Source organism: Squalius cephalus (assembly GCF_949319135.1).
Source record: "Squalius cephalus genome assembly, chromosome: 5".
Classification (NCBI taxonomy): domain Eukaryota; kingdom Metazoa; phylum Chordata; class Actinopteri; order Cypriniformes; family Leuciscidae; genus Squalius; species Squalius cephalus.
In genome coordinates, this window is record NC_137126.1 from 6,015,815 (window position 1) to 6,043,386 (window position 27,572).

At 38.5% G+C, this 27,572-nt stretch overlaps 1 protein-coding gene across 1 annotated transcript in view; it reads left to right on the forward strand.

The window, feature by feature from the left end:
• Positions 1-749: 749 nt before the first annotated feature.
• The window catches only part of flrt1a (fibronectin leucine rich transmembrane protein 1a), a 71,876-nt gene continuing 45,053 nt past the window's right edge, over positions 750-27,572 (forward strand). Inside the window, exon 1 of the mRNA XM_079872326.1 lies at positions 750-1,207. The gene's annotated coding sequence lies outside the window, so the exon portion shown is untranslated. The remainder of the gene's footprint in view (positions 1,208-27,572) is intronic.

Consider the following 27,572-nt stretch of genomic DNA (forward strand, 5'->3'; position numbering starts at 1 on the left):
GGCTATGGGTATAATTTTGTACTGACTTTAAAAAAAAAACAGTATTACAATAAAAGCAGTACTGAGATCAATAATTGCATGCTGGTGGTAAATTGTGGTGCTTACAGGGATAATATCTCTAGACTGAAGCTCAGATACTCTAACAAAGAAAGCCCTCTCTGAGGAAGACTCGCTCCCCTGTGATATCTGCACTTCATAAGCACATAACGCTATTATTCCAGTCTCCTGCTCAGTCTGGGGTGATGATGGGCCGCTGAAACATTCTGCGCTTGACATCGCTGAGAAATTGCCGGCGAATCAAGCTGACACGAATGAGACAATACAAGCAAGCTCTCTAACGATGGGACATCCGATTCACTTCAGCGAGTCGGTTCGTTCAGACGATTCTTTTAAGTGATTCGATTCTTTCGAGTCACCATTTCAAAGTGGTCCCAGTGCGAAGTTTCGCTATTTTTTAGTGAGAGATATTTTTGTCAAATACTGTTATTTGTTTTAGGATAATAAGATTGACAGTTTTTAAATATGTTTTGTTGTTGCCGTACTTAAGCATACATCTGTGTTCATACTTCCACGTCTAGTCTGTGGTTTCTCATTGCTTAACAAATATTGTTTAAATAGATTTGTTGATTATGTATCCAACCTATACTGTTAGCCTACTTCATTAAATACTAGACACTATGCGAAGCAGCTCGAATGAATAAAGGAACCGACTCAGACGAATGATTCTTTTGGGAATCGGACATCGCTACGCTGTGAACCGAGCGTTGAATTATGCATTCGGACTAACAAGGGAAAGTGATGCTCAGAGAGGAGGACAGAGGACTCGGAGAAGATGCATTAAAGGGCGATGAAGTTATGTGAAGCGGTCTCTCGTAGCAGCGTTATACGCACGTATGATTAATTTAATATAGTGTTTTATTGCTACGCAGTAGCCTACTACACGGGGTGGATTTTATTGCAAAGGAAAAACGATAGCCGATATCGGATGGTCGGTGAAAGGAAGAGAGAGTGAGTGAGACAGGGGTAGCATATGTGATTTAATGATGACTTACAGACTACAGCGGACCGTCACTTAATTTTGAATTAGCCTACAGCTTGAATAGCGGGAACTTCGCAATTCTGAGGAAATAATAAAAAAAAAGCGTTTTATTCGGCAAAGGAGAGATGGATGGGGAAACAGGCAAAGGAAGGGCTCTCTGATGAAAAGGTAAGTTGACATAATAAGCAATTTTGCCATTTCATTTGCTGAGTGTGAGCAGTTTTCAGGCATTGCACACGAAATCGCTGCTGTGTGAATGAATGTGAATCCACTGGAATATAACAACAGACGCGTTTAGCGCAGTCAAAATTAAACTGTCACAGCATACAAAGCAACTGCTGACACTTTCACCATTTTTTGAGGTAATGTATCCTATAACCGAATACAGCAGGACAAGCACTAACATATCAGCCGTTCACACGTGTTATGTGTTTCTGCGCAATCGTTTAATTGTTGCTCCATGTACACATGCGTGATCGAGGCGTCGCGTAAGTTAATAACAGTTCAACCTTTAACAAAGCGTTCTGTTACATTGTTGCATTCCGTAAGGGGATTAAAATTGGTGTTTTAATCGTTTTACGCAACAAAAAATAAATACAATAAAAATAAAGTTCAATAAGAATTCATGTGCGCGTGCGGGTGTTCATTACCTCATGATAAACCCTAGTGCGATTTCTGGCTTTGGCGCGAATCATTGCCATTCATAATGTGGAAGTGTTGCCAGACGGGCAGGTTAAAGTACAAATACTAGCCGTTTAGACTGCCTTCAAATATTATTTTTTTCATTTGCACTGTAGGCTACATTGTGCTCATGAACAGCTTCGGTCAATGTGCTGTCACTAAATAGAGAACGGTCTGTAATGCCAAAACCTTTAGATTGAATTGTTTAAAACACAAGCCATATCTTCAAGGTGCTGGAAGCTATATTTGTGAACACCAAAAATAAAATGTGCCTTCTACCTGGCAGATGCCATTCAAATATAGGCTAGGTGTCGTGTTGTTAGAAATCATACCTGACAGTGCTCGAAGCAAAAAGAGAGGGAATGAATTGGCCCACGTTTTTTGCTCTTCGGGAACCTCTGCCTGTCCATCATTTTGAATTTTCAGATGACTGACATAGGTTGACATCTCTTTAGAGGGCGGGGTTTCGGAGTGTCCTTGAGGCTAGCCAAATTTTTGATGTTTTTGGTGGAAATCACTTTCAACATTATTGATTGATTGATTGATTGATTGATTCCCATTAAAGTGGCACATTGGGCTTACTGACGATTTAGTGTTATCACAGCAGCAGGTAGGACTGGCTGAACCAAAGAGCATATCATTTGGAAGGCACCTAATTATTGTGTACAAACATCTGATAAATAGCTGAAATGGGAACCTGTTATGCAAAATTCACTTTTACATGGTGTTTGAACATGTGTGTCGGCAGTGTGTGTTCACAAGCACCCTATAATGGTAAAAATCCACTAACTCCTTTTTAAATAAATTTTTTATCCCCATAAATCATAAGCAGTGTCTCTCCGAAATAAGCCGTTTGCTGTTTCTATGCAATGTGAAGTCATGTTGCACAGGCCCCGCCCACGACTGCTGACAGACTCCGCCCTATTAGCATAGACCCCGCCCTGAGTGAGATGTACACAGTCCGCTATGTTTTTCTCTTCGCCAGAGCATTTAACAGCAGCATTTAAGTAAAAAAAAAAAAATTCTTATTAAAGCTACTAATGTTATTCAATCAAGAGCAGTAAGTTACTTTCTGTTTTTCTTTTGTTGTTTGATTCATATTAACAGCATATAGGTCCTATTACGCTGCTTTGACTTTAATACACAAATCTAATGTACACATGCGATTTCATTACTTGCTGTTTAGTGTTTACGTTCACGACATAATCGGCTGTGTTTATGTGAACTTTGTGTTTTCGACATAACATTGTGAGTGTATTTGACAGTTTAAGCGCAATAAGACCTGAAAAAGAACATAGTTTAATACCCAGCTTTCTGTGCACGTGCTTCGCATATGTGCTCTTAGAAAACCATATCAGAAGTTTAGACTGATATGCCTTTAAAACGCATGCAGATAATAAACTTTCATGATGATGAAGAACTGCAACGTCAAATGAGTGTGACAGCGATAGGTATGATAATCAAAACCAAACAGATGTTTTAGTGTTTGGCAGAGTATATGATACACGAGCTGTACAGGCTCCACCCTCTTCTGGAAAGTGGAGCAGGGAGCAGCAGCTCATTTGCATTTTATTTGCAACAGCATGTTATTCCTTTCACTCAAAAATTGTATATTTACAACATGGTGCAATAAATTATCTTTGTGGTATTTTGAGCTAAAATAACTTCTCAGACACATTCTGGCGACACCTGAGACTTATATTACATCTTGTAAAAAGGGGTGTCTCCAAAATAGGTCCCCTAAAATAGGCCTATTCTAAATCATAAACATAATTTTAATGTCAATCAGGGAATGTTTTTGAGACACACTGCAGATCAGAAATAGCTCTATAATTACATTTCCCAGATGAAAGAGCACACTTCAATTAGACTGTTTGACGTACCTGTGTTATCAGAGAAGCAAAAGCATGGCCACATAAGACATGCCTTTGATTCAATAGGAAAACCTAAGCAATATCCTCTTAAGGCACAGCCGGGTTAAAACGGCTTTAATGTTGTGTTGTTGAATGAATAATCCCCTGGCCTTGAGCTTTAGAAAATTTGGAGTGGTTGAATAAACGAGGATTCTGCCTGCATGCGTAACACTCTGGCTCTCCCACAGGGCACTAACAAGACAGTTCACAGATAGATAACAGTCATTGCATTTGATATCTCGGGCTACATCTTGAAATCAGCAAGTTAGCATCTAAAGGAACAGTTCACCCATAAATGAAAATTGTGTCAGTATTTACTCACCCTCAAGTTATTCCAAAACAGTCCATGGAACATAAATGGAGGTGTTTTAAAGAATATTAACGCTGCTATTTTCAGTATAATAAAAGTGAATGGAAACAGGGCCTTTTCTCTGTCAAAAAGGAGAATAATGCACCATAAAAGTAGTTCATATGACAAGTCTTCTAAAGCCATACAATAGCTTTCTGTGAGAAGCAGGCTGAAATGGAATTTGTTATTCACCGGAAATCGTATTTTCTGTCGTAGCTATCAAACCTCTTTCACACTTTTACATATTTAAATTCGGTGTCCAGATGAAATGATAATGCAAGCTTTTGCTTTCCGCGTCATTTTTAAAGATCGCCCCAAAGGCTCAAAAGACATAAAACTTCAGTATGACTTTACAGGGTTGAGTCTTCATCATTCGTTGCGCCATTGAACAGAGTCTTGTGATTGCAGTTGGTATTGAAGTTTTTTCAATTTGATGGGATATCCAGCGCTATCTCACGACCAATTCGTACGTATTTTCTGAGGTGGCTAATTCGTACAAATTTTTACGAGTTCGAACGATTTGTCTAAACCCCAGTGACAGGTAGGTTTAGGGGCGAGGTAAGGGGTAGGTCATTCGAACAAATTCATACGAATTAGCCACCTCGTAAAATACGAATACGTACGAATTGCTGTGAGATCGGGTTGGAATATCCAATCTGTCCGCTTACATGGCAGGCGCAAATGCATGTCTCTGATTCGTATCAGATTTATTTATTATTGGTTGGTTGGTTTATTTATTATTTTTTTATTTTTTTAATTTATTTAAATTAGGTATATAAGGTTGTCTTGAGTATGTGTTCTGTTTGATACATTTCAGGGTTTTGTCCTTCAATATCCTGCCTTGTCCAACTCTAAAATAAAACTAAACTAAACTAAATTTCCACATATAAATGAAGCCTTTGTGGTCCATAGCATGAGATTTCTTGTCACTTAGACCATCTGCCTTTTTAACAAATTAGGTATCGCACAAACTTTATAACTTTAATCTACCAGCAAGTGCCTGCTCTCAGACCTTGAAATACCAATCAAATGCTACTGCTTGCTTCTACTTACCAATGTAGATTGAATGCATGATTGATTGATTCAGCTGCCCTTCAGTTGAATTCTTCTTTGAAGACTAGATGCAGAGCTCCAAGGATATCGATCAGCGCTTAGATCATTTTCGTTTATATTCAAATCAGGGGTCAGTAAGTCTTGGTGGATATCGAAGCCCTATCTCCACGCTGCAGAAATAACTTGGATATATTTTAGTCATAAACATTTCATGCTTTTCCAAGCATTGAAACGGCTTCATGTATTGCCTTTTAGTCATGGCAACATCCATCATTTTAAAGATCATCTTATCTGAATAACAGTTGTTGGCACTTGGAGCAATTTGTTCAGAATTCAGATTGTTCCTTGCTTTTGCTTTTCATTGTGAAGAGCTTCTCTGCTTCCCTCCGTGATTATCTCGAGGGAATGGATCATGTTTTCAGCACTTCCAGATCCAAGGGACCAACCTGGCTGTAAACAAGTTCTCTCTCAGTCTTCCCGACTGTCAGAGTGGATGTGGATGAGTGTGTGCATCATTTATGGCCTCTCTGATGGGTACCGAAGGTCTCAGAATTTCCCTTCACTGCAAATGATTTCAGACATTTGAAGGCCCCATTGTGAATATATGGTTCGAGTATATGAGCTGGTTGAAAGGTCAATGCTGTATTGCCTGCATAGGTTTCAGTGCATTGGTCCTTTATTATTATTATTGCTTTATTTCACTAAAGTAATTTAAAAAATATACAATGCACAGTACAGTGCTGTGTAAACTGAAAACAGGGATGCACAGTATATTGGTGACCATATCAGTATTGGCCAATAGAAGTGTTTAAATTATCATTAGGCAAATACACTAGGGGGAAAACGTATTTTTCAGTACAAATATTTAAACATTATTGAATCAAAATACACAAGAAGCAAAATGACTTAAACATTAAAAATTGACTTTCTGAAAAAAAAAAAAAAGGAGATCAGCGAGTTTATGCTTTAAACAAGCACAAATTAACTCAATTATTAAGCATAAATTTACTTAATTTTGAACCTTCTTTATGGACATTAAAGCTGAGATATTATGGAATATTGTATATATTATATATGTATCTGTGCACATCATTATTTCTTTAAATTCATGTGCCATCATAATCTTTAATCAAAATATCTTCCCCTCCCACTTATTGCAGAGACATTTCTTCTCTGATGAGGGCGGGGCAACCTGTCACTCACATGAGGTCGACCAATAGCAAACCATAACAAACCATCCAATCAATTCCATCCAATTTTCTCTTGTTCAAGAAGCCGTATACGTCACAATAAGGAAGAAAAGACTATCGCAGCTTCCGTTTCATGCTGACTTTAATATCATTTTGTAGGCTAAATGTATCTTGATTTAAGAATGTTTATATATTTGTACTAGAAAAGACAAAAACAAATAGAAAATAAGACAAATATACTAAATAAGAATTTTTTGTGTAATGTATTTGAAGTAGATCATTTCAGTGGAAGATTATTTCTTTAAAATCAAACAAGTATTTTGGACATATGTTGTTGTTGGTTGCCAGGACATTGCTTTGAAGATGCTAAGTTGTTCGAAGGGGATTTTAACATGTTGTCAGGCAGTTGTTATTTGTTCTCAGTGGCTCTCACTGCAGTTGCTAACTGACCCACGACAAGAGCCCATCCCTAAATTTTGGATCAGGTCCCTCCTACAATGTAAGTGCATGAGATTTTCCTGCCTATTTTATTGTGAGCAGGTAATCGTAAGCCTGAACACTTAGAAAAGTAATAGCAACAAGCTGCGTGATTTGAGTTATGTGCAAAAATGGAATACTTTTTGTTCCTTACATTTGAACAATACCAGTAAACAATACAAATAATCAGCTATCAACTAAAATTCTGGTCTGTTTTGTTAATTAAAGAAGGAAACTCCTTTAAACAGGAAGTCCACATTTAGGACAAAGGACAAACAAGGACAAAGATGCAATCATTTGTGAATAGGCACCTCTTGTTACAAAAATGCTTATTTTATAAGATTCACTTCTCATGGTGAATATAATTTCCCTCCTTTCATAGTTATCTCCATCTCTCCATCTGTTATTTTTTTCCTCTTGTTGTGATGTTTCTTTGATCTCTCCGTTGTTCTCGCCTTGCTCACGCAGATGCTCCTCCCTCTCTGTCTGTCTTCGCCAGGCTGTTGTAAATAGCCATGTTGCTTGTGTCATCAGAGAAAAGGATTGAAAAGAGAAAAGGACAGAGGAGAGACCAAGAAACCATAAGATAGTGAGGTTGGGTTACAGATGAGAGACATGGGTGTGTGTCTTTGTCCCCTAACCCTTTCTTATTCACAGGGTGACAGCTGGCTAGCAGTAGGGTACAGTGGCATTGCCAAAGTCAGTCTTACAGTCTCAGTCTCACAGCAGAGATTTACATCCAGAATTCTGCATGTGTACAATACATACTAAACACGTAAGCATGATCATAATACTTTCACAACCAGCAATATGAATGCTGGATTGTTTTAACCCATATTTGGGTCAACATGGACAAAACCAACCTTAAAAATTTTATTTCAAAATGTAAACCAACGGTTGGGTTTGTCCACATTTGACCCAAACATTGGTTGAAACAAACCCAGCATTTTTAGAGTGCATGTTTTGGTCAAATATGGACAAACCCAACATTAATAATTTTTTTTATTACATTTTTAAACCCAACTGTTGGGTTGTCCATATTTGACCCAAACACTCCAAACATTTTTAGAGTGTACTTTTCTTATTATTTCAAATAAACCATTTGGGTGTCAGATGTGCACTGTAAAAAGGATTTTTGAAATGGTAAAAAATAAAATAAAAAGATTATTGGAGTATGTTTTAAAACTATTTCAGTCTTTCTACTTCAACATTTCAATGCCGTTTCTTTCATGTGGCACGTGTAATACATAAAACTACAATTGTAACATTAATATAGCTTATGGTTTACCTCAATGCAAAACTAGGTATACATATTTAATAACAGTAGCTTGTATAATTAATAAAACAACAGAATTAATAATTAATGTTTTTAACCATGTACAGTATGTCATATGCATTTATCCTGCATACATAATGTAGCCTAGAAATCTAGACGCACCCTAGCGGCAGCAAAATGTATTTTGCAGCTAGGGTAGTCTAGCAACTCTCAATTGACTTTCGAGCTGCAAAAACCTAAATTGGGTCAGGCCAATCACATCGTGTATAGAGTAGGCGGGGCGGGCTTAACATAATGACGACAGTTGCGACGATTCTCTGCTACTTGAAAACAAAGAATGGCTGCTGCTGGAGAACAGTCTTTCGAATCGGCTTTGGCAGCGACTCTGGAGGACTTGGAGTTAAGTTTTTCTTTGAGAAAAGAGCAAAGAACGGCACTTAAGTCATTCTTAAAAAAAGGAAGATGTGTTCGTAGTTTTGCCGGCCAGATATGGCAAAAGTTGAATCTATCAACTAGCTCGGCTGTTGGGAAAACGCTCTGGTTGGTTGAAGCGGTGTCCTATTGCGTGCAGAGGGAATTTGAAAGACAAGCGTTTATCCCGCCCCTCGGATTGAGCCGTGTCTATGGTGAGTTGTCAGACCTAACATCTTGATGTAGGTCTGGCTTGCCAGGCTATACATAATGCATAAAAAAGCAAACTTCTAACATTATAAATATGCTTTCTGTAGCCTACACATTTAATGCATGTATAATGCATACAACGGCTGTTGTTATAAATATGCTTTGTATCATGCATAGCGCATTATACAATTTTAATGCATGTAACACACACAATGCATAAAATAACATTTTACTAACATTATGCTTGTGCTTTCCATCATGCCCAGCACATTATAGGCTACACATTACATATTCTATGCATGTTATATGTTCTGCACCCACAGTATTTTGTCGCACTGTTGAGCACTGTAGGACACACAGGTGAATTCACACACATACTTTACCCCTGTACCTTAACAAATGGAGCATATTGCTTCACATCAGCAGTGGGTAAAACGTTAGCATATTGTGTGACCAGATTATAAAAGTGGATTTAGTAGAAAACTGTGAAACGGTACAGCTGCTAGCTCAAGGCGCACACTCTCTTACATACAAATCAAGAGCGCGGCCGGCGGTAACCATGGAAACAGGATTAGGCCCACCCTGCTGAAACAAAAACCTCCCTAAAACATTTTAAATATGGGAGGGAATGACTTTCCTTCTCTTTCCCTGCGAAGGCTTCCTGTTTGATTAATGCGAAACCTCACGCCAGCATAGTTCATGTGTTTGGATCAATGGATTCCGCCCCAGATTCACACTGCACTACACAAGCCATATCCTCAGAGTCTTTCCACTCTCTTCACCTTCAGTGTGTTGGAGTCTGTCCAGACTATTTATCTGTGAGTGTCTGCGGGAGGTGAAACAGTTGTACAGGAAATCTATTTGTCTTGTGTATCCCAAACAAACAAGCCAAAGTTGGCCTTTCTTTTTCTGATTTAATTAATATTTAGATTTAATGAATTTCATGTTACCTCAGAATTAATTTATGTGTATGGTAGTATTTTAAACTGGATGTAGAATGGAACATGAAATTAAATGTCCTCCTTTTTTAGTGTTTTTTTTTTTTTTTTTTTTTTACAAAAAAAAGCCATTTTGCAGACTGTCCAGGCTGCTCTTTACCATATGATGAAAATGAAGTGACTAGAGACTCTTTCAGTAAAAAAAAATCACTTAAAACGATCTTATACTACCAGGCTTTTGAATGCTTGAATCTGATTGGTTGACGAACATTCTAAAGGCTCCGATATACTCATGGCGAAGATCTTTTTCGTTCTTTGTTTTGGGGTAAAATGAAGTTCGAAATACGTGGCCAGCGATATACGTGGCCACACTGCTGAGAGCAACGGTTAGATGAACATGTAAATATGTGCTGCACGCTTTCCTCTCACTAACAAAATAAACACACAACAAAATTAAGAAAACAGCAAGCAGTTTTTAATAAAGCATAAGAAAAGCATCTGATCATAGCAATGTGGATATGTTTGTGCAAGCTCTGCAATCCAGCACTCTAGCAAAGTCACGTCACGTTTATATATATGTGCAATTATTTTCAGTGAAATGCTCGGCTAAAATAGTTCCAGCAGGTCTTGAACACATGTCCATATCACTTCACCAAATGATTTCAGTTATTTCAAAGGTCTTTACGGCCTACAGCAGCAAAAGAACCAAAACCCACAACGGCACTGACCAAGCAAATAAATATAAACAATAGGATAAAAACGACAAAATATTTCCATGTTTTTTGACACAAAATTACGTTTTATAATGTTCGGAAAGCACACAATCTCTTTCTCACTATTAGTAGAGACGCTGCTGCCGAACACTGTTGAGAGACAGGTTATTCACACACCCTTAATCTCTCTCTCTCTCTCTCTCTCTCTCTCTCTCTCTCTCTCTCTCTCTCTCTCTCTCTCTCTCTCTCTCTCTCTCTCTCTCTCTCTCTCTATCTCTCTCTCTCTCTCTAATAACTGTATTAATAACTGCATTAGTCTACTATCAATGGCTCAAGCCTCTGTTACTAGCTATAAAATTACTTTTCGGAATTAGCAACGGAGGCGTCGGATAAAATGCGTAAGAAAATGTGCACATACAAAAGCGTTTTAAGGACAAAAACCTGACAAATGTTTTGAAATACAACAGGTTGACATTTTGAGCATTTTGAGCACAACATTTTGAGGTGTGGCACCCATAGTATAAGCAGAATAATTGACTCCGGTCTTCTTTGCGTCATGGCCACATTACCACCTCGGGTGTGCATTATTTTATAATAATTCAACGGCCAGTCGTCAATTATTCCTTACAAAAAGCATGGCTTGAGAAGACTTGAAATATAGCACAGAATTCATATCAACTAATTTTGGGGTATTTTGTCATTTTTGGAGCTTGACAGCTGAAGTTATCATCCATTTTCATTGATGAAAAAGAGAACTCCTTTTGTGTACTAAAGGAAAATAAAAATCTTACAGATTTTGAGTGACATAAACATGAGCAGATGAATGAATTTTATTTGTTAGTAACTTTTCCTTTAATATGTCATTTTGAACTGATATATGTGTAGTTATATTTTATGATCATTGCTGTTACTGATAAAATTCCACAGCTCTAAGCAGCAGGTTATGAAGTATTTGTGCATAGCATGAAAAATGTCCTGAAGCAAAACCAGTTGAGAATCATTATTTGAAATATAATTTCACGGAATAAGACATAGTTGATTTTACTGTTACAGTTTACACGAGTTCCTGTTGTGTCTCGTTTCTGCGTGTCTGACGTTTACATTTTTTTAAATTTTATTATCTAATCCTAGTAATCCTCCTCATATTGATTGAACAGGAAGGTTTATTTTGTGAAACATAAAAGATGATATTTAGAAGATTGTCCAAGCTGCTTCTTTTTCACCCAATGAAAAATGAATCAATATGACTTGTGTGCAGTATTTTATGCCAGGGATGGACTACTCTAGTCCTGGATTCTAGTCCTGTCCTGCAGAGTTTAGCTCTATCCCTAAACACCCCTGTAAAATCAAATCAACGTCTTCAAGATTACAGGCAGGCGTGTTTGTTTTCTGCTGGAAAGTGGACGTGCTCCAAGACCAAAACTGTCCATTCCTGTTCTAAGTCCTAAAAAGCCAACAAATAGCTGAGTGAAACTGATGATGACAGAATTTTCTCTTAGTGCACACTTTAAAGATGTGTGCAATGGTGCTGTGCAACACAAACTTCACACACACAAACATGGAACATGCACCCATCTGTTTGCTGTAACGCACACACACAAACGTATATAGTGACACCAGACATAACTATCATTTAGACTCACTGCTTTACAAGATGAGGCCACCACACGGGATGTAATGTCACCACATGTTTGGGATTGGAGCACCGGCTCTTTAACCTCGTTCAGACTGTCAGTCCAAATACGATTTTTGTGCATGTCCAGTTGGAATCCATTCATATTTAGCAAGTGTGAACTGCAAAATATCACATGAAATCAGATTTTTACAAATCCATTTCAAGCTATGTTCATATGTAATATTTCAAATCTCATTTCTGGAAATCCGTTTCAGTCTGACCACTCTATTCGGATTTCACATTGCCATTTTCATTGCCATAAAAACCATAAAAGATATTCCAGAAAATGAAAGAGAGCCACAGGACACACAAATTGGATCTGAACAGTTGCGATACACAGTGTGGACATTCAAGTATTTAGATCAGATTCCAATCGGATACACAAATTATAAGATTTGGACTGACAATGGGCCCTATCATACACCCGGCACAAAGTGTTTTTTGCTAGTTTCAGCCCGACGCAGTTATCATTTTTACGTCCTGCACCACGTTGTTTAAATAGCAAATGCATTTGCGCTAATTTGTGCGCCCATGGGCATGCTGGTCTAAAAAGCAGGTGTGTTCTGGCGCATTGTTGGCGCGTTGCTATTTTGAGGCAACTGAAATAGACTGCGCCATTGACCAACTGAAACCTGGTCTAAAGTCAATGGCGCAATATTTTTTATTTTATTTTTAAGAGCGCATTAGTAATGTACGCCTATAGGCGGGTCCACAACGATCGTACACTCTGCTTATCACACACACAGGGACACGCAGCAGCACACAAACTAGCCAAATAAAAATAAAAGGATTACAATGTAAAAGATTATTATTGTGTACATAAAGATATGATGGAATCTGGCTTGTCCCGTAGATGATCTGCTTGTGTGCTTTAACCTCGTGAACGAGCAGATCCGTATCCTCTCTGGAGAAGCGTTCAGTCTTTCCACTTGTAAATTCCATCAAATGAATCTGCCATGGCGCGAGTGCAACTGGCATTTAAAGGGAATGGGAGATGAGACTCTGATTGGTTTATTGCACGTTACGCCCAAAACACACCCATTACTCATTAAAGGGATAGTTCGGCCAAAAATAATATTTAACCCATGATTTACTCACCCTCAAATCCGTGCGGTTTTGTCGTAAAAATATACATATTTAAAACTTTATAAATGAAAATATCTTGCTTCCGGCAACGGTCGACGCGTGTTCACGGGAGATGGATGCCGGTGTATGACGTAGGACGTAGCGTAGGAAGCGTCGTGACGTAGAACGAAGTACAGCTAAATCAAACGCTACGTCCTACGTCATACGCCGGCATCCATCTCCCGTGAACGCGCGTCGACCGTTGCCGGAAGCAAGATATTTTCATTTATAAAGTTTTAAATAGTATATTTTTACGACAAAACCGCACGGATTATCCTCAGAAGGCCTTCGTTTATCCCCCTGGAGCCGGATGGATTACTTTTGTGAAGGATGCATGCACATTTTGTGACTTGAAGGAGGTGGACCCCATAACTTCACATTATAACCACTGAAAGATCTAAGACATTTTCTAAAATAACTGAAAATGTGTTCGTCTGAAAAATGATTGACATATGCATCTCGAACGGCTTGAGGGTGAGTAAATCATGGGTTAAATATCATTTTTGGCTGAACTATCCCTTTAAGAGAATAGGGACAACTATTTTAGACCATGCGCTGGGCGCGCAGGCTATTTTTCCCACCGTTAAACTAGCAAAAGTGGATTCGTACACACCCTAAATTCACTTGCTCTGTGCGCTAATAGACCATGCGCTTAGATCGTTAAAATAGGGCCCAATGTCTTTGGTCGTTTAGGCTTTGCACTGACAGATTTTGAAATCAGATATTCAGTCACTTGCATCTGACCCAAATCTGGTTCTGAACGAAACTGGTCCCGTTTGTAAGGATTGAAATTAGATTCAAATTTGAATTTCTTAGATCTGTTTTTGTCTGCTTTGGATTCAGTATTCTTTGTAGTTTGGGAAGTAACTGCTCAATAGTGTCTAGGCAGGGGTTTGTAAAATACAGCTATGCCTCCTTGTTCATAACCACAGTGGGATGCCTTGGTGGAGGTGAGCAGAGGCTGCATCTGCTTTATGCATCCTGAATTCTTTCTAATTTCACTTGTTGTAGAAATCACTTGGCATTGTGCTGACACCTGCATCATTACTATAGCAACCAATGTAGATATAAACTGAAAATAAAGTGCACTGTCTAAACAACTGGACATGATTTAATCACTTGCTAAATAGTGTGGACAGTTAGTCTAAAGTTTTGATTGTGTAATGTGAATAAATCCATAATGTGCAGCAAAATGCATAGAAGTAATTTAGTCTTGTTAGTCGAGACAAACATAATGAATGGAGGAGAATGCTTAAGTCAGTGCGTGACAAGGAGTCTCATTAGATAAATATCAGAACTGCTGCTATTTTTAGCAATAAACACTAATTAATGATAAGCAATCTTGATTTGGTTTGCATAGGCTGAGCTTTGAAGGCTGTGCTTGTGGCAATGACACTCTCAGAAGAACAGGTGTAGATCTTCATAGTGAATGAGGAACAATTTTTTCCGCTAAATGAATTACAAATAGGCCTACCCTCATCCAGACAATTACAATGAGTTAATTCTTCATTGTTTGGTTGTGTTTATATGGGCAGAATATTTTCTGGATGCCATTTAACAGACTCCGGCTGTTATCATACAGGAAGTATTTGAAATTGACAACTGTATTTTGAACCAGAAGTTGCAAACGACTTTTCTCCAGTGTTGTGACGTATTTCCAAGTGAAACGGAGTATTGAACAGAGGGCAGGGTTTTACTCTAGCGGTCCTCCTCTCCATCTCTGCTCATATCAGACTAACGGTTTGAGGGGAGTGGTTTAGCGTTTTCAATCCAAGCCGTCAAACCTACGTCATCAGAGAAGGAACGCCATTCCAGACCGGAAGTAACTTTTCAGATTTTGATTAAAGATTACCACGGCAAACAATTTATTTCTGTGTATTAACTTGCACGGATCAAATGTTCACCACAAGACTAATATGCGCTAACAAAGTAAATAGGGTCAATTTTGATTTCATGTCGACTTTAACTCTTTACCTGCTATTGACAAAATTTTCCATAATTTACGACAAAACACTTTCCCGCTATCGATGAGTTTTTCTAGCAATCCGTGTTTTCACTGTTATTCAGTAGGGGACGCAGTTACGGACCTTCTGAAGTAACACAGAATCTCTGGATAAAAAACAAGCGAAGAAGGAGATCTGTGTAAATCAGAAGGTGAGGAGAGGAGATTGCTTATGCACAAATAAGCTAACATGATCATCAAACATTCAACAGCATATAAATCAAATCTGCCTAGTTTACAGAATGAAATGTCGACCCAGGATGAGGTATAGGACTGTGCAGTTTTGGAGGTGTTGATGGACTTGATCTACTGTGTTTTGATCATCGTTCTAAATCCGATCCAGACCAAGTCTTTGAAAAAAATGTGATTTTCTCAGCTTTTTGTTCGAAATGTTTTTTTTGATGAAACTTACCTACATTCAAGTGTTGATAAAAAAAAAGAATGAATGAAGCTAGAATAAATTTTCTTTCTTTGATTGTTTAAAAGCAAAGGCTCTGTTTTTCTTTTTCTTTGAATATATTCAGTGTTTCAACAAAATATTCTGGAGCCATTTTTTCTGAATATTATCAAAAATGCAGGCGTTGGCTGGCAACTTAAAAATAAAATACTGGGAAAAGAGTGGCTTATTCACTGCCTGTTTGAACAAATAACGGAAATCGAGCCCCTTTTTGTTCTCACCATCAAAATAACAAGTCGACTTCATCCATCAAATCTTATTTAACCAACAGCAGCTTGTAAAGAGACAAACATCTAAGAATAATTGCTTTTTTCCAAAAGTATGTATTGTCTTCCAAAAGGAAATGTTTTGTTTTTTGCTGAATTTAAAATTTAGTTTTATCATACTTAGTCTTTTTTTGTATGTAGATAAATTCTAATATTATTTGTTTATTTTGTTACTGGGCAAACACTGGTTGACCATCTGTTTCATGAGGTAGTGAAATCAGTCGGTGTGTCAGTCATGTTTGCAATCTGTCAGGGCTTTATGGATATTGTGCATTAAAAACTACTCTGTAACATTTCTTAATTTGATAGCATGCACGTGCTGGGCAAAATTGGATTACATTAACATTCATAATAACAGAAGGAAGGAGGGAGAAAGGGTGAACCTCGATATAACATTAGAAACAAGCTAGTGCACACATACTGTACATGCACAATTTGTGACCGGCTTTGACACATAATGCGTGTCATGATTTGATTCTTCTAGCTGAGGGCTCAGTGGATATTAACATAAATGTGATTTAAACAATTAAAGTCAACATGAAACCTGTTTAATTTTGTAATAGGAAGATTGTATGGGATGTAATTATCCACTGGAAATTCATTGAATGGTGAAAAGTGTGAAAGGTGGTTGGAAAGTTGGAAAATAAGACATAATCTTCAACATGTTTGCCATGATATATTCATTTTGGAGTGAGATATATAATGATTTGTCTAAAAACGTAATACTTGAATGAAGTTAATGATAAAAACAATATGAAACAAACAGAATAATATAATAAATAGGCCAAACTATTTTCCAATATACTAGGATTTGAGGCACAGACATTCTAATCTCATACTATTTAGGGCAGATCGTATGTGAATTGGGACGCAAGCTTTTCTTGTTTTGTGTCTATGCATTGACACTCACACGCACACACTGATGCTTGTTCAGCCAATAGGGATTTTCCCTTAGTAATGTGACATGATGGAACATGCAAGGGCAATAGCACTAGATTATATACTGTAGATTTGAAGCTTTAGTAGTTCTTTTACCAAAGCTTCAAATCAGTGTTGTAAAATATCACAAAAGAAGTGTAACATTAGTGGTGCACAGTTAGACAAACACCCTTGTTTAGTAGCCATTACATTGTAAAAAAACACACACATTAAAGACGATCTGGATGTCAAACTTCTTTTGCAAGCCACAGTGTAGAAGTACGCAGAATAATCTGCTTTTGTGTGGAAAAACACATTATAAATCAACAATTTTCAACTTGTTAGCCATTAAATATTCATTTTGAGGTATTATGGAGTCTGCTACCAAAATAGCCATTTTATAAGAGAAAGGAAAAACAGGTTTGTAACAGATGAGACTAACAAGTATCTGAATAAAACGATTACAGTGATATCAGAGCCATTATATGATTGGCTTTACGAGCAGCCAGTTTTGACTGTTACTTAAGCAACACTGACGCCAAGGTTGCCATCTCCTACTTTAATAAGAAAATGTGTGGACATTTTCACTGCACAGTACACACAGTATCCAACTGCACATTTTGATGAATAATCTCCATTTGGCTAAATATAATATTATATAATATTTTTAGAATTGGTGACACTAAATTGTCCGTTGCTGTGTGTGTGTGTGTTTGCGCTGTGATGGATTGGCCATCCATATAATATGTTTTCCTGTCTACAGCTCAGATAGGCTGTGGCAACCCACGATCCTAGATAGGACAAGTGGTTTGGAAAATTAATGGGTGGATTGATGGTACTGTTGACAGAACAGTTTAAGAAAAGTACAAAACATGTACACATTGTATATTGTTACCGAATTCATCAAAGATTATGAGGGTATACGGAAATACCCCCCAACCAACACACGTTTTGTAATGTACTTTGCAATTTTACTTGCTTTAACCATCTCTTTGAAAATTGAATCTACTTAATTTAAAATTCAATTTTTCTAAGTGTCAAAGAGAAAAGGGTCTTTATAAGATGGATGCAGGCCAGCTTCTCCTGCACTTTTCTGAGAGAAAGACCAAACTGTATTAGCAGTGAATAAACCTAATCAGAGCATTATCTTTATGTTGCTGCAAGACTTTCAAATCTCTATAGTACTGTGTAGTTTACAAATAAATTAAATAGAATAAAGAATCTTTTCTTCCATACCATCAAGCATCTGGAAATCGACAGTTTGCATTAGGTCAGAGTGGCTATGCATAACATATGGTCTATATACTGTACATTGGTGATTTGTAAAAACATGAATAAGTTTGAGCCAAAGAAATGTGAGCTGTGTTTGTTGTGGATGGTTTCACATGATTTTAGTGCATTCCTTTAAGGCCCCTTGTGAAAAATAAGTGTGCTTAATTGCATTTAATGTGCACTTGTAGTTTACTTCAAATCTTAAAATATATATATTTGTAAAAAACTGTAGGTAGTAATAATATTAATGGAAAAAGGTCATTGACGTGTACTTAGAGAGTTTACTTTCATACTGTAAATGTATTTCTTAAGAATACATTTTAAATGTACTAAATTGCATCTGCTTCATTTCAAATGTCAAAATACAAATATATTTAAATACATGACATACATTTTTCAACAGTGTATTAAAGTATATTTTAGTTTACCATACAGTAAATGCTTGTCAGTACATTTGTCAGTACACTTTAACCATATTCCACAGACAATAGAAGTAGTTCTGAAATTACATAAAGATGTACTTAAGTCTTAATTAAAACGTAACTCTCGTCAAAATGCAACCAAGGGTCTTTTTGTTAATCTACCCGAGGCAAACCTTCGTTTAAAAGCATAATTAGAATGGAAACGCCACTTTTAAGTTTGACCGTATTTTCGTTTTCGGTCAAACTGCCTTTTGAATGGGAGTGCTTGGGTCACTACTATGATAGAATCAAAAATTGCTAGTTTTAAAACACTAAGAAGGCTCGACACAACATGAAACTTTGCTCGAAGTATCACCAGGGGCTCTACACATGAACTCCAGCATTGAGCACATTGTTTGTGTACACAAAGTTTACTACAAAGAAAGATTTTGAACAACTCACTGTAGCTGTGTCTGCCCGCATTTTGACAGTCAAAAATAGTCGATCTCCGAATGTGAATGAACTGACTATGAATTTCAGTACTGTTTCTTATATAAGGATCCTTTTTCAAATACAAGGTCAATATTGATTTTCACTAACGACAAAACAACATATGGAACTAAGCTTTAGGAGCTTTCCATCTTTACTCTCCTCCCTGTTACGTTGCATTCGGAGATCGACTATTTTTGACTGACAAAATGCCGGCGGACGGAAACAACAACAGCTACAGTGAGTTATTCAAAATCTTTCTTTTTAGTAAACTCTGTGTACACAAACAATGTTCTCAATGCTGGAGTTCATGTGTAGAGCACCCGGTGATACTTCGAGCAAAGTTTCATGTTGTGTCGAGCCTTCTTAGTGTTTTAAAAATAGCAATTTTGATGCTATCATGGTCATTTTGGCGAGAGTTACGCTTTAAGTAAAAAGAAAAACACTTAAGTTCAACTAATTGCATTTAATGTAAATGTAAACTATAATACATTTTCATTTTATTGTAAATAACATGCCTGAAAACACGAGTATCTAAAAAAAGCATTACGTTTGATTCGCACTGAAGTATATTCTTTTACAATACATTAATTCCATTAGTACTCTTTTTTAAAGTATGCTAAAGTGTACTTCTTTTTCACTAGGTAGGGTTCAGACCTGGTTACAGAACAAAATGGATGATTCTGGAATTAGTGGGGCTGCTCTAGAGCACATGTAAAATAAAGGTAACAGCACATAAGCACCAGCTCGATTTGTTCGAATCCTTAACCCTAAGTATGAACAATAGACATTGCCTAATTAAAGCCTGATTTAAAGGTCCACTGAAGTGCCTTGAAACTCGCAGCATTATTCAATATGTTGACATAATTTCCACTAAAACAGAAAGACGGCAGGACACATCGACCAGCTCCCCACATTTTTTAAAATAGCCAATAGCGTTTATATAGTTTATATCACAGTTCGACCAGAGCCGTTGAACTCGGTAAAGCCGCTCCTAATCTCTAACAGTTCCTCCTCCTAATCTCCAATGCTATCTCACGACCAATTCGTACAAGTGTGTATAAAGTGGCTAATTCGTATGAATTCGTACGATTTGTCTAAACCTCAGTGAGGGGTAGGTTTAGGGGCGGGGTCAGGGGTAGGTCATTCGTACGAATTCATGCGAATTAGCCACCTCGTAAAATACGTACGAATTGCCGTGAGATCGGGTTGCCATATCGGTTTAAAATACAGCATTCTGTGTAGAGTTCAAACTGGTCCGATACGTCTTGTGGTCTGCGCCGACTCGCTCATATGATCCGCTCTGTGTTATCGTGTCTCTGGACCGGAGCTGAGGAGCTTCGTGTGACACTAACTTGAAACCAGACTTCATTCGCCCTCATGGAAAGCACATTTACACTGTCTGAATCGTTCCCTATCCCCTACAGTATATAGTGCACCATGTGCCATTCGAAAATAGTAAGTGTGTGAACAAGTGACCGATATCAGTCGCAGCTTCAGCTTCTATTTATAGTGTAGGGGGCGGAGCTTCAGATTCTAGATAGCATTTGATTGGACAGAAAATCTGATGAGAAGCTGAAGTGTAGATCGATGTCATCAAAATCATTGATCCATATTGGCGGAAGTGAGTGACTGTAAGGTTTGAACACTTATATCTTCTAAATGCGAATTTTGTTATTATTTTGGAGCACACTAGCTTATAGATAACAGTAAGGTTAACATATTCATACTAAAAGCCAAAAAACGTCCATTTTGATTTCATGCAGACTTTAAAGCATGATCCTCTCAGCAAGTCTTCACACCAATCTCGATCTTCTTTTCTTCCCACATTGCCAAAACACAACAACAGGAAGCTTTCTATAAAGCTGCCAGGGAACAAATGAACACTTGCCAAAAACGAATTGCGAGTGAAAATTGGCTTTGGAGAGTAAATAAAATGTTGGCTGATAACAGTGTTAGGAAATGCAAAACAATATGATAGTGAAATCACAAGGTGAGAATGATATTCCGTGGAAAACACACATAATTGAGAGTTTTGTGTAAAGGACGGGTTGTGCTCTTTGCACAGATACTGTACATCTATCTAACTTGCAAGTGAAATGGTTTAATAGTCATAGAAAATATATATTTCAAAGTATATACAGACCCTTTCCAAAAAATTTGAATATCATGGAAAAGTTTATTTATTTCCATAATTCCATTCAAAACGTTAAACTTCCATAGATTATAGATTCAGGGCCCACAACTTAAACGATTTCAAGTATTTAGTTGTTTATTTGTACATAATTTGGGCTTCCAGCTCATAAAACCCACGAAAACAGGATTTCAAAAAATTAGAATATTACATGAAATCACACAGTAATTACACAGTGATACCATGGTCATTGAAGCAGGTTTTGGTTCTTTTGGCGGTGTGGGCAGGTGCAAATCCTGCTGGAAAATGAAGGAAGCATGAAGTGCTCTGGACATGTCCTGGTAGACGGCTGCGTTGACTCTGGATTTAATAAAGCACAGTGGACCAAAGTCCTCTTTTCTGATGAGAGCAAATTTTGCATCTCATTTGGAAACCAAGGTCCCAGAGTCTGGAGGAAGAATGGAGAGGCACATACCAAGATGCTTGAAGTCCAGTGTGAAGTTCCCACAGTCTGTGTTGGTTTGGGGAGTCATGTCATCGGCTGGTGTTGGTCCACTCAACGCAGCCGTCTACCAGGACATTTTCAGAGCACTTCATGCTTCCTTCATTTTCCAGCAGGATTTGCACCTGCCCACACTGCCAAAAGAACCAAAACCTGCTTCAATGACCATGGTATCACTGTGTAATTACTGTGTGATTTCATGTAATATTCTAATATTTTGAAATCCTGTTTTCGTGGGTTTTATGAGCTGGAAGCCCAAATTATGTACAAATAAACAACTAAATACTTGAAATCGTTTAAGTTGTGGGCCCTGAATCAATAATCTATGGAAGTTTAACGTTTTGAATGGAATTATGGAAATAAATAAACTTTTCCATGATATTCAAATTTTTCGGAAAGGGTCTGTAATTCAAAATACAGTTTAATGTCAGGGGGAAAAATTAAGGAGTAAATTTTTTAATTTCTCCAACCACTGCAAGATTTCAAGAGTTCATTTCTCTATACTGCACTGAAAAGATACTTTGGACCAACATATATAAAACATTTTTTTAATTTGTTACAGACAAATGTATTTGTTTTTCAGCAATATATTACTATTTATGGTTTGGTTCAAACCTTAAATTTTCATTTAATGTTAATTTATAATATTTGTTTTCCCAAAGACTAAAAAATTCATACAAAGTAAAAATATTATCACAACACTTAACAATAAGGTTTCATTTGTAAACATTTAACCACACTAGTTTACGTGAACTAACAACTACCAAAACTTTCACAGCATTTATCATTTAGCATTTATCATTTATTAATATTAATTTAAACTTTTATGAATACATTTTAAGATCTAAAGTTGTATATGTTGACATTAGTTAATGAACTAACATGAACATTAACTAACATTATATTGTCCATTGTAAGTTAATGCATTAATTAATGTTAACAAACGAGACCTTATCGTAAAGTGTTACCAAGATTATTTATTATAAAGACCATACCAAACTTAATCAATACATTTTCTTTAAACGCAAGTCAAAAGTGTACTGGTGTGCTTCTTACGATCACTAGCTTAACCAGGAAGACTTTTACAACTTATTTAAACACAATTGTTTCTTATATTTTTTCCTTTAAGGAGTGTTACTTGCTTTGAGATAAACTGAACAAAACAGGCTTAAACCAGAAACCATTAATTTTCGATTAGACCAATATACAAATGCACTTTAAATAAATGACATGGTCATTTCCCTTTTTTCACTGCAGTTCGTGTGCTGTATTTCCCGGAGACTGTAGAATCTGGAGGGATTGATGTGGATTTGTTCTGTGTTTAGGGTCCATGTCAGACAGGAATCTTTAGGAGTTCACGGTTTGCATCATTGCATTGTTAAGATTGATTAGGGTGTGGTTTATTCTGCGTCTGTACTCGGAAGTACTGTAGTAAAAAATACAATCGAGCTAATGGAGTTTTGCTCTCTGGTAAACACCCAAAACAAATTATTTTCATTCATTATATTCATTCTTGATCCTCAGCGTTCTTCCACAGTTAAAATATACACATTCAGAACACACTTTCTGTTGTACTTTAATGAAATTTATATTAATATGTGTGTGTATGTCACCAAAAGACTTGTTTTTGTTTAGTATATACTGTATATAAGGCCATTTTATGATGGGGTGCTTCCTCCAGAATGCTTCCTCATCAGAACTAGAACTGAAAATCTTCAATTTCCATCCCTAGTGGAGTAGAAAATAAAAGGAGACAAGGAGAGTGTGAACCCTATTGAAAGAAGTGTGACAGACTTGCTAACATGATCCAAAAGATAGAGAAGAACAGAGAAGAAAAATTAAATAGAATGCAGATGACAGGGTTACACTGAAAAAAAAAATGGTTCTTTGAAACAATTTTCACTCAGAAATGTATAGTAAATTGCCATTATTTTAATTATTACAAACAATCGCAAAGAAACGGCAAATAATACATAGAATTAAATGTGAAGTAAACATTTTAAGGAAAAAGACAAAAAGTGTTTTAATGTAAAACGTACTCCAATAATCTTGGTTTTATTTACAACTTTGAAATATATATATATATATATATATATATATTTGTTTTAGTGTACTGGTGTGCTTCTTACTGTAACTAGCTTAACCAGGAATACTGTCTTGGTCAACCAGCTTCACTATGCTAGTCGACTAGATGGACCAGCACTAACCATAACCAGTAGCTTTGAGGCCCTGTATTAATTCCCCGTTTACACCTGGTATTGCGATGTATTTGGGTCGATCGGATCACAAGTGGATGACGATAAAATACAGGTGTAAACAAGATCTAAAATGTTTTGAGCTTTTCCACTTTCGACACTTCCGGAGGTCGTCGAAAACGCATTTGACCGGATTGTTTTCGTAGTGTAAGCGCTTAAGTGTTCGAATGCTTTCGATCAGCCACCAACAAGAATGTGTACTCTCCGCCTACTGACCTAATGCGTAAACATTACGGGAAGCGCGCCAGTGTGGTAGAATTTTAATGAATAAAATAGTAAACTGTCTTTTAAACTAACCATGATTCTAACAGTAATTACACATAAACTTTACTTCCCCTTTTTGGGGCTAACATCCTAACACTTTGAAACACATTGTACTAAAACTTTCTGTTCTTGTCTATTTGCGTTATGGAAAATTATCTAGTGCTGACCATAAGAATATAAAAAATATACTGTCTAGAAGGTGACAATGTTAAAGTCATGAGTTAGGCACGATGATTTGGTTTTTATGTGTCATGTCTTTATCCTATAAAACCTGATGTATTATTCTATGTGGCTGAGATTCTCTGAGAACTGCTCGAGAACTCCCGGCCGTGATTAAAGCATTTAAAGGACATTTGCTGAAGTTTGTCTGTCATTTATGCTGCGCAGCAAGAAAACTAGTTAGGGGAACAAGTTAGTTAGGTGATTATTATTGAACGGGGACGTCGATTTGTAGACGAGACCCAGATAGACTAAACGTCGACAGTAGTCGTTTGGGGACGTCGATTTATAGACGAGACCCAGATAGACTAAAAGTCGACAGTAGACGTTTGGGGACGTCGATTTGTAGACGAGACCTAGATAGACTAAACGTCGACAGTAGACGTTCGGGGACGTCGATTTATAGACGAGACCCAGATAGACTAAACGTCGACAGTAGTCGTTTGGGGACGTCGATTTGTAGACGAGACCCAGATAGACTAAAAGTCGACAGTAGTCGTTTGGGGACGTCGATTTATAGACGAGACCCAGATAGACTAAAAGTCGACAGTAGACGTTTGGGGACGTCGATTTGTAGACGAGACCCAGATAGACTAAACGTCGACAGTAGACGTTCGGGGACGTCGATTTATAGACGAGACCCAGATAGACTAAACGTCGACAGTAGTCGTTTGGGGACGTCGATTTGTAGACGAGACCCAGATAGACTAAAAGTCGACAGTAGACGTTTGGGGACGTCGATTTGTAGACGAGACCCAGATAGACTAAACGTCGACAGTAGACGTTCGGGGACGTCGATTTGTAGACGAGACCCAGATAGACTAAACGTCGACAGTAGTCGTTTGGGGACGTCGATTTATAGACGAGACCCAGATAGACTAAAAGTCGACAGTAGACGTTTGGGGACGTCGATTTGTAGACGAGACCCAGATAGACTAAACGTCGACAGTAGTCGTTTGGGGACGTCGATTTGTAGACGAGACCCAGATAGACTAAAAGTCGACAGTAGACGTTTGGGGACGTCGATTTGTAGACGAGACCCAGATAGATTAAACGTCGACAGTAGTCGTTTGGGGACGTCGATTTGTAGACGAGACCTAGATAGACTAAACGTCGACAGTAGTCGTTCGGGGACGTCGATTTGTAGACGAGACCCAGATAGACTAAACGTCGACAGTAGTCGTTTGGGGACGTCGATTTGTAGACGAGACCCAGATAGACTAAACGTCGACAGTAGACGTTCGGGGACGTCGATTTGTAGACGAGACCCAGGTAGACTAAACGTCGACAGTAGTCGTTCGGGGACGTCGATTTGTAGACGAGACCCAGGTAGACTAAACGTCGACAGTAGTCGTTCGGGGACGTCGATTTGTAGACGAGACCCAGGTAGACTAAACGTCGACAGTAGACGTTCGGGGACGTCTATTTGTAGACGAGACCCAGGTAGACTAAACGTCGACAGTAGTCGTTTGGGGACGTCGATTTGTAGACGAGACCCAGATAGACTAAACGTCGACAGTAGACGTTCGGGGACGTCTATTTGTAGACGAGACCCAGGTAGACTAAACGTCGACAGTAGTCGTTTGGGGACGTCGATTTGTAGACGAGACCCAGATAGACTAAACGTCGACAGTAGACGTTCGGGGATGTCGATTTGTAGACGAGACCCAGGTAGACTAAACGTCGACAGTAGTCGTTTGGGGACGTCGATTTGTAGACGAGACCCAGATAGACTAAACGTCGACAGTAGTCGTTGGGGGACGTCGATTTGTAGACGAGACCCAGATAGACTAAACGTCGACAGTAGTCGTTGGGGGACGTCGATTTGTAGACGAGACCCAGATAGACTAAACGTCGACAGTAGACGTTAGGGGACGTCGATTTGTAGACGAGACCCAGATAGACTAAACGTCGACAGTAGTCGTTGGGGGACGTCGATTTGTAGACGAGACCCAGATAGACTAAACGTCGACAGTTGACGTTCGGAGACGTCGATTTGTAGACGAGACCCAGATAGACTAAACGTCGACAGTTGACGTTCGCTGACGTCGATTTGTAGACGAGACCCAGATAGACTAAACGTCGACAGTAAACGTTCGGGGACGTCGATTTGTAGACGAGACCCAGATAGACTAAACGTCGACAGTAGTCGTTTGGGGACGTCGATTTGTAGACGAGACCCAGATAGACTAAACGTCGACAGTAGTCGTTGGGGGACGTCGATTTGTAGACGAGACCCAGATAGACTAAACGTCGACAGTAGTCGTTCGGGGACGACGATTTGTAGACGAGACCCAGATAGACTAAACGTCGACAGTAGTCGTTGGGGGACGTCGATTTGTAGACGAGACCCAGATAGACTAAACGTCGACAGTAAACGTTGGGGGACGTCGATTTGTAGACGAGACCCAGATAGACTAAACGTCGACAGTAGTCGTTGGGGGACGTCGATTTGTAGACGAGACCCAGATAGACTAAACGTCGACAGTAGTCGTTGGGGGACGTCGATTTGTAGACGAGACCCAGATAGACTAAACGTCGACAGTAGTCGTTCGGGGACGTCGATTTGTAGACGAGACCCAGATAGACTAAACGTCGACAGTAGACGTTCGGGGACGTCGATTTGTAGACGAGACCCAGATAGACTAAACGTCGACAGTAGTCGTTTGGGGACGTCGATTTGTAGACGAGACCCAGATAGACTAAACGTCGACAGTAGACGTTCAGGGACGTCTATTTGTAGACGAGACCCAGGTAGACTAAACGTCGACAGTAGTCGTTGGGGGACGTCGATTTGTAGACGAGACCCAGATAGACTAAACGTCGACAGTAGTCGTTGGGGGACGTCGATTTGTAGACGAGACCCAGATAGACTAAACGTCGACAGTTGACGTTCGGGGACGTCGATTTGTAGACGAGACCCAGATAGACTAAACGTCGACAGTAGACGTTCGGGGACGTCGATTTGTAGACGAGACCCAGATAGACTAAACGTCGACAGTAGTCGTTGGGGGACGTCGATTTGTAGACGAGACCCAGATAGACTAAACGTCGACAGTAGTCGTTGGGGGACGTCGATTTGTAGACGAGACCCAGATAGACTAAACGTCGACAGTAGTCGTTCGGGGACGTCGATTTGTAGACGAGACCCAGATAGACTAAACGTCGACAGTAGTCGTTGGGGGACGTCGATTTGTAGACGAGACCCAGATAGACTAAACGTCGACAGTAGACGTTCGGGGACGTCGATTTGTAGACGAGACCCAGATAGACTAAACGTCGACAGTAGTCGTTGGGGGACGTCGATTTGTAGACGAGACCCAGATAGACTAAACGTCGACAG